Below are 12,929 nucleotides of genomic sequence, written 5' to 3'. Positions count from 1 at the left end.
CTGTTATGCTAGAGTAAAACATCCAAGGAAGTAAAGAGTGTAAAATTTTCACCTGCAGTTTTATCTCTAGTGCGCAGCATAATATCTGGCAAATGTTAAGTTGCCATAAATGTTTGTTAAAATAATAGCTGCTATAGGCTAATATAGCAAGGTAGTACTTTCTAGCTAAGTACTGCTTAAATTCAAAATACAGAAGCCATTTAGATTTTAGGTACAAGTCATCTGTAGAGCTGAATCTTAGAGGGGGAATATTCTTAATTTTGTTATTATTACTATTCCTCCAATATACATTGGTATAGCCACATTACTGGTTTTCCTATGTATGCCCTAGCCCCAAGACTATTTTCAAGAGAAGCCAGGGTGATTCTTTAAAAATATAGGTTAGATGATGCCACTCTGCCCAAAATCTTTCTTTGGCTTCCCATCTGACACAGATCATTAACTTAAAGTTCTTACAATGGTTGTCAAATCTTCATTCCCTATGTCATGCAATTCTCCAACTTCCTTTCCTATTTCTTTTGCTTGAGTAGTTCTTGACTCCTTGCACATTGTTTTTGTTTGTTTTAAATGCCAATCAAATTCCTCCTGCCTCAGGGCCTTTGGACTTTCTATTCCCTGGGCCTGATATTCATATAATCCCCATATCAATTCCTAATTAAACTCACTCCATAATTAAGCTCAACTGTCATTATATCAGCAAAGCCTATCTTAACTACCTTATACAAAATCTGCAAATTCCTCTCATTTTGCCACTCCCAGTTCCTCCCACCTTATTTTGTTTTTCCTCTAGAGTAATGCTGGCCACTTATAAATACTTTAACCATTAATTTGTTAATTCTTCCTCTTCCCTGCTATAAGCCCCATAAGGGGAAAGATTAGCACTTTTCTGTTCTTTCTTATAGTATTATATTATTATTATCAAATATTCCTAGTACTTAGTATGTGCTCAATAAATAGAAACATGCAAGAATAGTAAAAATAAAGTAAAAACCAGTAATGAGAGATGGAGACAGGCATAGAGTAACGTAGGTGAAGTAGGACTATCATGTCAAAAAAAAAAACAAAACTTAAACACAGAATAAAAAAAGCAAGTAAGTATGATATACTGCCAAATTAGATAGCATTCTGTTATAAATAAGCATGTTATCAAAATAATTCCCTATGTTTATGAGATGCGTTTGGATGATGATGAAGCATCACAAAGAACATAGCCCTCCTTAAAAGTTTGCTGCGCTTCAAGGCATATATTAAGTCCCTAATACATAAAAAGACCTTAGAGACTACATCTTTCTCTAAGCAATAAAGAATAGAGGACAAACCGGGGGGCAGGGGAGGGGACAGTAATACAAGAAGCTATAAAAGAGGTTTTTAAGACCTTTGGGGATAATATCAGGAAAAGATAACAAATGAGGCTATACCAAATCAAAATCTTCCATGTCAAATGTTTACAAATTATATTACTTATTATTTCACTACAATTCTAAACAGAAGTTCAAAAATATTTTTAAAACATGCTTTATAAATGAAATTCATGAGATACCTTATTCTTCATGTATCTCCACTGGTTTATAACACTTTTTTTTTTAACGTTTATTTATTTTTGATACAGAGGAAGACACAACAAGAACAGGGGAGGGTCAGAGAGAGAGGGAGACACAGAATCCGAAACAGGCTCTGGGCTCTGAGCTGTCAGCACACAGCCCGACACGGGGCTTGAACTCATGGACCACGAGATCATGACCTGAGCCCAAGTCGATGCTCAACCGTCTGAGCCACCCAGGCACCCCACAACCCTTTTAAAACATCAATCAATTTCAAAATTTCTACTGTTCCCTATTTGCCATCAGTTTAGTTGAGTTTATACTAACTGCACTTCTGCACTACAATTCTTTTCAATTAAAGTTGTAGTTGGAGATGCTATGAAACACCAAAGAGAACAAATACATAGTTCATGAAATTTTAACACAAAATTTCATACTCTATATAACCTTCTTCAAAATAACATTCTCAAAACTACTAAGCTTTTCATATAACTTATGGTAACAGATTTTCCATATTATTATGTTTCATAATATATACATTTGTAATGGGTTAAGTCTCCTGGACAATTAAAAAAAAAAATTGAGGCATGCACGATTAGTTGTACAGGATTGTTCCAGCACTACTGGTATCTAGCACCCTTGTCCCACTCACTAATTTGATAAGCAAAAAGATCCCATACAAATTGTGAATCACTGTTAAAGAATGGACAAGAAGGCATGAGACTGAAGGCAAGGACAAGCCTGCTGCAATACACAAGCAATAAATACAGAGTCTATATTTACACAGTACGTATGGGAAGAGGAAGAGGGAATATAAGTAGTTGAAACCTCTTGATATTAAATTTTTTTAATGTTTATTTATTATTTTTGAGAGAGAGAGTGTGAGTGGGGAAGGAGCAGAGAGAGAGGGAGACACAGAACCCAAAGCAGGCTCCAGGGTCTGAGCTGTCAACACAGAGCCCGGCGTGGGGCTCGAACTCATGAACCGCAAGATCATGACCTGAGCCAAAGTCGGATGCCCACAGACTGAGCCACCTAGGTGCCCCTGACATTTCTTGATGTTAATCATATCCTTGTTCTGCAATGTAGAGACTTGTGGCACCATAATGATAGAGTGCAAGATTGCTGACAAAATTTTGTCTTAAAAATCCTTGTCTTTTCACTGTACTTCTCTAGCACACTGCTCCTCACACGTCATGTACTAAGTGCTTTCCCCTCTTCCTTTTATTACCCTATTTTTCCAGTCTAAGTTCATTTTTCTTTGTCTTTTTTAAATAATCACAATTGATTCTCTCATCACATCTAAATCATTCTCCTTCAAATCAGCACTGATTAAAATGGCCGAATTCCACAATCCTTGGGTCTTTCTCGGTTCTCCCCTCCCTAATTCTGTAAGAATTTGATGCCTCCACATTTTTAATCACTTCATTTGCATAAAATCTTTCTCTTCTAATGTTTACTGTTACACTGTACTTCAACAATGATCTAATCATCAAGAGAATCTAAGAAATTCTGCTTTATTTCTTGACTTCCTTTTTCATATCTTCTAATTTTTTAAGTCCACCAGATTCTTATCACCTCCTTTTTATCATCACTTTTACTTAGATCTTCTCATAACTCATCCTCTTCCCTTTTTTCCCTCCTACTCTCTTCCTTTTCCTTCACTTCCTGCCTTCTTCTTTTTCTTCCCTTCTATTCTTTCTCTTTATCCCACGTCCCCTCCTATTTGTTGTATCTCTAAACTAAATTATTCTCCCCATCTACTTCAAGTAATCACTTTCACTTCTATATAGTTAAATTCCTTAATACTTATCACTGTATCTTAACTCTAGTCTTACTGGACATTTATATCTACTTAGCCATTGACACATTCATAGCCTAGTAAGACTGAACAAATTGTCTCCCTTATAAAATGTCACCGGTCTCCTCCAGTTCTCTTAACAACAACATCATTGTTAAAATGCTCCAAAATAAAGTCAGAGTTCTTATTTTCCATTGATGGTTACATGCAAATGGCATTTAAGACTTCTATATTCTAGTTTTACTTCTTTCTTTATTTTTCTAACTTGATTCTATGACCCCATGTTTAGTATATTATGATAAATTCTCATCTAACTTGCGTGTTTCCATAAATGGTTAATACAAAGTCATTTTACTTCCAACCAGTGAAATATATTAGGAAACTTCTTTAAACAGAATTATTCAAGGCCTCTCCATTGATAAATGAAAGCCAAATTCTTATTGTGATATTTAAGTTGTTTTTACATACAATCACTAAATCATTGTAGTTCAATTTATGTGAAATATCATTTCACTTCCTATTTGACCCATTAGGCAGTATTTGAAGACATAAAACATCCTATTTACTCCAAGCCCACTGATAATTATGGTCCGATCAGACTTAGAATCTAGTCAGTCAGTCTATGGAGAGCTTGTTGCTTCCAGAGAAGCTCTCCTCCAAGTTCCTCCCCATCCTCCATTTCCTCCTCCTTCTTCTTCCTCACCACCACCACCACCACCACCACCATCATCATCATCATCATCTTTAGGTCATGAGTCAACAGAAGAAACTAAAGGCATGGGAAAATTAGTAAGGGAAAAACAAACAAAAAAACTTCCTACTTTCATTTCTCTACCTTTTCTTAACTGGCCTTTATTTGCAGTTAGAACCACTATTATTATTGCCAGCCAAGTAGCAATTGCAAATAGCAAACAGCAAGTAGCAGTATTGCATCATTATTTATTGGAATACTTGTTACCCTGAAGTGATGTTAAAATGGAGACTCTGATTCAGTAGCTCCTTGGTGGGGCCTGTATTCAACATTTCTAACTTGTTCTCAGGTGATGCTAATGCTACTAGCTCATAGAACACACTCTGTGTAACAAAGACCTATTTGAAGGCAGTGAGGTGGGGATGGAGACAAAGTATGCTTCAAAATAAATGCAGAAAAGAATAAAAAAAATAACAACTGACTTTAGTTTTGTCAGGATGCAAGTTAATCTGTTCCTGCTGGTTCATAATATGTAACTATGAAATCAACTAAGAGAAAGATTTCATCAAAAATTGAATCATACCACTCTATTTCCACATATTTTATAGACAATCCATATATATTTATTGCCTATTTTACCAGAGAAAAGTCATTTATAATCTCATAGTATTTTTATAACTTTTAATAATTCGTAGTAGTGATTTCTCCAATCTCCATATGGTTCCTGAAACTATTCTTTTTTCCTTCATATTTGTGCTGAATATTTTTAAGTTTTCATATATTGTCTACTTTGACCTTTGCATTTATGGCATCTCAAATTGAAGGGGGCATTGTCCACAAAGAAGAATAACCAAACAATGACAAATACAAGTATCAATATATTATTTATTATCTGAGCTAGTGCCTAAAATCTAAATTCGGGTCTCTTTGGTTAAATAGGTGTCACTAAATGAGTAAGCAAACAATGTCTACAATCACCTCTAACTTTAAACTCAAAATGCAACTCTTATGATCAGCTGGTCTCAAGTATGAAGTCATTAAAAAAAAAAAAAAGTAAGAGAAAAAAAGAAAAGAAAAAAAAAAACCTGGCTGTTAACTTATGTGGGGGAAGAAGAAACAAGGGTGAGAGAGGTGACTGGTGACTTCTCTTCTTTCTTTGGAAGATATTCCTAGAAAAAGCATTATAGTTATGTGCAGAGTCTCTTAATGCACTGTGGAACTGCACACTAACAAGCAGTGCCAGGCAGTCTCCTGGAATCAGAAACTTCTCATAGAGGGTAGGGACTGTTTATAAAAGGAATAGGGAAAGGTAGACTTCCAGATTCAACTACTTCCCTTCCAAACTCTGGGTAACTTCACCAATGAAAATAGAAAAGAAACTAAATAAAAGACACTGAAGGAATTAAGTACTTTAATCAGGTCAATCAAATCAAAACAGTTTATGTTGGGGAGATTGGGTGGCTCAGTCCTTTAAGCATCTGACTTTGGCTCAGGTCATGATCTTGCAGTTTGTGAGTCCAAGCCCCTTGACAGGCTCTGTGCTGACAGCTGGAAGCCTGGAGCCTGCATCAGATCCTGTGTCTCCCTCTTTCTCTGCCCTTTCTCTGCCTTTCTCTGCCCTTTCTCTACCCTCCCCTGATTGAGGTCCTCCCCTCTCTCTCTCTGTCTCTCTCAAAAATAAATAAACATAAAAAAAATCTTAGAAGTTTCTGTCAAACTCTTGAGGTATTTGTTTTCATTATTATATGGCACTGCATTTTAGAAGTTATGCATATATTCTGTGGTTTGTAAAAAAAACCTAATAATATATAATTTCCTCTGTTTATGTATAAAGTCTTTTATTTGTTTTTCACTTAATGATGTAGCATCACAACTGAGAAGTTATAAGCACAATAAATGGACATACCACAACATCTGCTCCCATCATAATCATTGTTATGTTGTTACTGTGCTAACAATGGCTTACGGGCACAACACTTACTGGATTGTCCAAATTGTAGTATAAAGCAGAGACACACATTGAGCATATATGACATCTATATTGTGTTTGTAGAGAAGCTAATTTTATCGTAAGAAAGGCAATCTGTAATGAGGAATAAGAGACAAAATAGAATTTTGTGTGTAGAACAGACCAGACATGTAATTTAGAACTATATTCATGAAAAGGTAGTAACTTCTGGAGGTCATTTTTTGAAGTGGGTTTAGTCAATACACAATGGTACCAAGTGGGTACACAGTTTAAAGGGTAACAAGAGAGCTGAATAAATGGAACAAACTACCAAAAATGTACACTTATAAATCGGTAGGTTCTATACATCATTTAACAAATTCATGTAACTAACACTGAAAAAAAAATACAGGATTCATTTACGGGTGATTCCAAGAATCTCAGGTGTCTAGCAGATTTTAAATTTTAGAATCTGTCCTATGAATTGAAAACATATAGAGTTGTTTCATATGTACATATTTATTTATATGTCCAGTTAGGATTCATAGTAATAAAGATCAAAATCTTATGAATTCTAATAGGATGGTCATTCAGCAATCTTAAAACTAAATAATTTTCTTTTTTTTTTCTGAAATTTATTGACAAATTGGTTTCCATACAACACCCAGTGCTCATCCCAAAAGGTGCCCTCCTCAATACCCATCACCCACCCTCTCCTCCCTCCCACCCCGCATCAACCCTCAGTTTGTTCTCAGTTTTCAACAGTCTCTTATGCTTTGGCTCTCTCCCATTCTAACCTCTTTTTTTTTTTTTCCTTCCCTCCCCCATGGGTTCCTGTTAAGTTTCTCAGGATCCACATAAGAGTGAAACCATATGGTATCTGTCTTTCTCTGTATGGCTTATTTCACTTAGCATCACACTCTCCAGTTCCATCCACGTTGCTACAAAAGGCCATATTTCATTCTTTCTCATTGCCACGTAATATTCCATTGTGTATATAAACCACAATTTCTTTATCCATTCATCAGTTGATGGACATTTAGGCTCTTTCCATAATTTGGCTATTGTTGAGAGTGCTGCTATGAACATTGGGGTACAAGTGGCCCTATGCATCAGTGCTCCTGTATCCCTTGGATAAATTCCTAGCAGTGCTATTGCTGGGTCATAGGGTAGGTCTATTTTTAATTTTCTGAGGAACCTCCACACTGCTTTCCAGAGCGGCTGCACCAATTTGCATTCCCACCAACAGTGCAAGAGGGTTCCCGTTTCTCCACATCCTCTCCAGCATCTATAGTCTCCTGATTTGTTCATTTTGGCCACTCTGACTGGCGTGAGGTGATACCTGAGTGTGGTTTTGATTTGTATTTCCCTGATAAGGAGCGACGCTGAACATCTTTTCATGTGCCTGTTGGCCATCCGGATGTCTTCTTTAGAGAAGTGTCTATTCATGTTTTCTGCCCATTTCTTCACTGGGTTATTTGTTTTTTGGGTGTGGAGTTTGGTGAGCTCTTTATAGATTTTGGATACTAGCCCTTTGTCTGATATGTCATTTGCGAATATCTTTTCCCATTCCGTTGGTTGCCTTTTAGTTTTGTTGGTTGTTTCCTTTGCTGTGCAGAAGCTTTTTATCTTCATAAGGTCCCAGTAATTCACTTTTGCTTTTAATTCCCTTGCCTTTGGGGATGTGTCGAGTAAGAGATTGCTACGGCTGAGGTCAGAGAGGTCTTTTCCTGCTTTCTCCTCTAAGGTTTTGATGGTTTCCTGTCTCACATTTAGGTCCTTTATCCATTTTGAGTTTATTTTTGTGAATGGTGTGAGAAAGTGGTCTAGTTTCAACCTTCTGCATGTTGCTGTCCAGTTCTCCCAGCACCATTTGTTAAAGAGGCTGTCTTTTTTCCATTGGATGTTCTTTCCTGCTTTGTCAAAGATGAGTTGGCCATACGTTTGTGGGTCTAGTTCTGGGGTTTCTATTCTATTCCATTGGTCTATGTGTCTGTTTTGGTGCCAATACCATGCTGTCTTGATGATGACAGCTTTGTAGTAGAGGCTAAAGTCTGGGATTGTGAGGCCTCCTGCTTTGGTCTTCTTCTTCAAAATTCCTTTGGCTATTCGGGGCCTTTTGTGGTTCCATATGAATTTTAGGATTGCTTGTTCTAGTTTCGAGAAGAATGCTGGTGCAATTTTGATTGGGATTGCATTGAATGTGTAGATAGCTTTGGGTAGTATTGACATTTTGACAATATTTATTTTTCCAATCCATGAGCAGGGAATGTCTTTCCATTTCTTTAAATCTTCTTCCATTTCCTTCATAAGCTTTCTATAGTTTTCAGCATACAGATCCTTTACATCTTTGGTTAGATTTATTCCTAGGTATTTTATGCTTCTTGGTGCAATTGTGAATGGGATCAGTTTCTTTATTTGTCTTTCTGTTGCTTCATTGTTAGTGTATAAGAATGCAACTGATTTCTGTACATTGATTTTGTATCCTGCAACTTTGCTGAATTCCTGTATCAGTTCTAGCAGACTTTTGGTGGAGTCTATCGGATTTTCCATGTATAATATCATGTCATCTGCAAAAAGCGAAAGCTTGACTTCATCTTTGCCAATTTGGATGCCTTTGATTTCCTTTTGTTGTCTGATTGCTGATGCTAGAACTTCCAGCACTATGTTAAACAGCAGCGGTGAGAGTGGGCATCCTTGTCGTGTTCCTGATCTCAGGGAAAAAGCTCTCAGTTTTTCCCGTTGAGGATGATGTTAGCTGTGGGCTTTTCATAAATGGCTTTTATGATCCTTAAGTATGTTCCTTCTATCCCAACTTTCTCAAGGGTTTTTATTAAGAAAGGGTGCTGGATTTTGTCGAAGGCCTTTTCTGCATCGATTGACAGGATCATATGGTTCTTCTCTTTTTTTTGTTAATGTGATGTATCACGTTGATTGATTTGCGAATGTTGAACCAGCCCTGCATCCCAGGAATGAATCCCACTTGATCATGGTGAATAATTCTTTTTATATGCCGTTGAATTCGATTTGCTAGTATCTTATTGAGAATTTTTGCATCCACATTCATCAGGGATATTGGCCTGTAGTTCTCTTTTTTTACTGGGTCTCTGTCTGGTTTAGGAATCAAAGTAATACTGGCTTCATAGAATGAGTCTGGAAGTTTTCCTTCCCTTTCTATTTCTTGGAATAGCTTGAGAAGGATAGGTATTATCTCTGCTTTAAACGTCTGGTAGAACTCCCCTGGGAAGCCGTCTGGTCCTGGACTCTTATTTGTTGGGAGATTTTTGATAACCGATTCAATTTCTTCGCTGGTTATGGGTCTGTTCAAGCTTTCTATTTCCTCCTGATTGAGTTTTGGAAGAGTGTGGGTATTCAGGAATTTGTCCATTTCTTCCAGGTTGTCCAATTTGTTGGCATATAAGTTTTCATAGTATTCCCTGATAATTGTTTGTATCTCTGACGGATTGGTTGTAATCATTCCATTTTCATTCATGATTTTATCTATTTGGGTCATCTCCCTTTTCTTTTTGAGAAGCCTGGCTAGAGGTTTGTCAATTTTGTTTATTTTTTCAAAAAACCAACTCTTGGTTTCGTTGATCTGCTCTACAGTTTTTTTTAGATTCTATATTGTTTATTTCTGCTCTGATCTTTATTATTTCTCTTCTTCTGCTGGGTTTAGGCTGCCTTTGCTGTTCTGCTTCTAGTTCCTTTAGGTGTGCTGTTAGATTTTGTATTTGGGATTTTTCTTGTTTCTTGAGATAGGCCTGGATTGCAATGTATTTTCCTCTCAGGACTGCCTTTGCTGCGTCCCAAAGCGTTTGGATTGTTGTATTTTCATTTTCGTTTGTTTCCATATATTTTTTAATTTCTTCTCTAATTGTCTGGTTGACCCACTCATTCGTTAGTAGGGTGTTCTTTAACCTCCATGCTTTTGGAGGTTTTCCAGACTTTTTTCTGTGGTTGATTTCAAGCTTCATAGCATTGTGGTCTGAAAGTAAGCATGGTATAATTTCAATTCTTGTAAACTTATGAAGGGCTGTTTTGTGACCCAGTATATGATCTATCTTGGAGAATGTTCCATGTGCACTCGAGAAGAAAGTATATTCTGTTGCTTTGGGATGCAGAGTTCTAAATATATCTGTCAAGTCCATCTGATCCAATGTCTCATTCAGGGCCCTTGTTTCTTTATTGACCGTGTGTCTAGATGATCTATCCATTTCTGTAAGTGGTGTATTAAAGTCCCCTGCAATTACCACATTCTTATCAATAAGGTTGCTTATGTTTATGAGTAATTGTTTTATATATTTGGGGCTCCGGTATTCGGCGCATAGACATTTATAATTGTTAGCTCTTCCTGATGGATAGACCCTGTAACTATTATATAATGTCCTTCTTCATCTCTTGTTACAGCCTTTAATTTAAAGTCTAGTTTGTCTGATATAAGTATGGCTACTCCAGCTTTCTTTTGGCTTCCAGTCGCATGATAAATAGTTCTCCATCCCTCACTCTCAATCTAAAGGTGTCCTCAGGTCTAAAATGAGTCTCTTGTAGACAGCAAATAGATGGGTCTTGTTTTTTTATCCATTCTGATACCCTATGTCTTTTGGTTGGTGCATTTAATCCATTTACATTCAGTGTTATTATAGAAAGATACGGGTTTAGAGTCATTGTGATGTCTGTATGTTTTATGCTTATAGTGATGTCTCTGGGACTTTGTCTCACAGGGTCCCCCTTAGGATCTCTTGTAGGGCTGGTTTAGTGGTGACAAATTCCTTCAGTTTTTGTTTGTTTGGGAAGACCTTTATCTCTCCTTCTATTCTAAATGACAGACTTGCTGGATAGAGGATTCTTGGCTGCATATTTTTTCTGTCTAGCACCCTGAAAATCTCGTGCCAATTCTTTCTGGCCTGCCAAGTTTCAAAAGAGAGATCAGTCACGAGTCTTATCGGTCTCCCTTTATATGTGAGGGCACGTTTACCCCTTGCTGCTTTCAGAATTTTCTCTTTATCCTTGTATTTTGCCAGTTTCACTATGATATGTCGTGCAGAAGATCGATTCAAGTTACGTCTGAAGGGAGTTCTCTGTGCCTCTTGGATTTCAATGCCTTTTTCCTTCCCCAGTTCAGGGAAGTTCTCAGCTATTATTTCTTCAAGTACCCCATCAGCACCTTTCCCTCTCTCTTCCTCCTCTGGGATACCAATTATGCGTATATTAGTTCTTTTTAGTGTATCACTTAGTTCTCTAATTTTCCCCTCATACTCCTGGATTTTTTTATCTCTCTTTTTCTCAGCTTCCTCTTTTTCCATAACTTTATCTTCTAGTTCACCTATTCTTTCCTCTGCCTCTTCAAGCCGAGCTGTGGTGGTTTCCATTTTGTTATGCATTTCGTTTAAAGCGTTTTTCAGCTCCTCGTGACTGTTCCTTAGTCCCTTGATCTCTGTAGCAAGATATTCTCTGCTGTCCTGTATACTGTTTTCAAGCCCAGCGATTAATTTTATGACTATTATTCTAAATTCACTTTCTGTTATATTATTTAAATCCTTTTTGATCAGCTCATTAGCTGTTGTTATTTCCTGGAGATTCTTCTGAGGGGAGTTCTTCCACTTGGTTATTTTGGATAGTCCCTGATGTGGTGAGGACCTGCAGGGCACTTGACCTGTGCTGTGGTGTATAACTGGAGTTGGTGGGCGGGGCCGCAGTCAGACCTGATGTCTGCCCCCAGCCCACCGCTGGGGCCACAGTCAGACTGGTGTGTGCCTTCTCTTCCCCTCTCCTAGGGGCGGGATTCACTGTGGGGTGGTGTGGCTCGTCTGGGCTACTTGCACCCTGCCAGGCTTGTGATGCTGGGGATCTGGCGTATTAGCTGGGGTGGGTGGCAAGGTGCTCGGGGGCAGGAGGGGCAGGCTTAGATCGCTTCTCCTTAGGTGATCCACTTCAGGAGGGGCCCTGTGGCAGCGGGAGGGAGTCAGATCCGCTGCCGGAGGTTTGGCTCCGCCGAAGCGCAGAGTTGGGTGTTTGCGCGGAGCGAGCAAGTTTCCTGGCAGGTACCAGTTCCCTTTGGGATTTCGGCTGGGGGATGGGCGGGGGAGATGGCGCTGGCGAGCGCCTTTGTTCCCCACCAAACTGAGCTCTGTTGTCAGGGGGCTCAGCAGCTCTCCCTCCCTTTGTCCTCCAGCCTTCCCGCTTTCCGAGCAGAGCTGTTAACTTATGACCTCCCAGACGCTAAGTCGCGCTTGCTGTCGGAACACAGTCCGCCTGGCCCCTCCGCTTTTGCAAGCCAGACTCGGGGGCTCTGCCTGGCCAGCGAGCCGCCCCTCCGCCCCGGCTCCCTCCCGCCAGTCCGTGGAGCGCGCACCGCCTCGCCGCCCTTCCTACCCTCTTCCGTGGGCCTCTCGTCTGCGTTTGGCTCTGGCGACTCTGTTCTGCTAATCCTCTGGCGGTTTTCTGGGTTATTTAGGCAGGTGTAGATGGAATCTAAGTGATCAGCAGGACGTGCGGTGAGCCCAGCGTCCTCCTAAGCCGCCATCTTGCCGCAACTTCCAAAACTAAATAATTTTCAAGATGAAACTAACTTTAGGGGTATATTTTTATCTTTTAGAGACGAAAAAAGAATGAAGCCTAAAGAGGTAAAGTAATGGGACCAGAAGTAATGTATTTTAGGTTAAAATATTAAGGCCTCAATTTCTAAGTATCCCTTTATTTAACTTAGAACTCAACTCTAATTCTTATTCAGTAAACTAAAAACATGCTAAAATTTTAAGTCCGCTAACCTCTCATGAGTCATTGTTTCTTTGTGAATCTTTTCCATTCAGATGAACAGTCTGACCATTAAAATGGTGGTTTGGGAATGAATTACTACTGACATTCAGGCTCTTCAGAATCCATGTGAGGACATTTGTACACACACAGAGCCATAAACAAAGAATCTTTTATGGGCCAGATAAAACA

This window comes from Prionailurus viverrinus, chromosome A3 (genome assembly GCF_022837055.1).
Source record: "Prionailurus viverrinus isolate Anna chromosome A3, UM_Priviv_1.0, whole genome shotgun sequence".
Taxonomy (NCBI): domain Eukaryota; kingdom Metazoa; phylum Chordata; class Mammalia; order Carnivora; family Felidae; genus Prionailurus; species Prionailurus viverrinus.
This window is presented reverse-complemented; position numbering follows the sequence as displayed.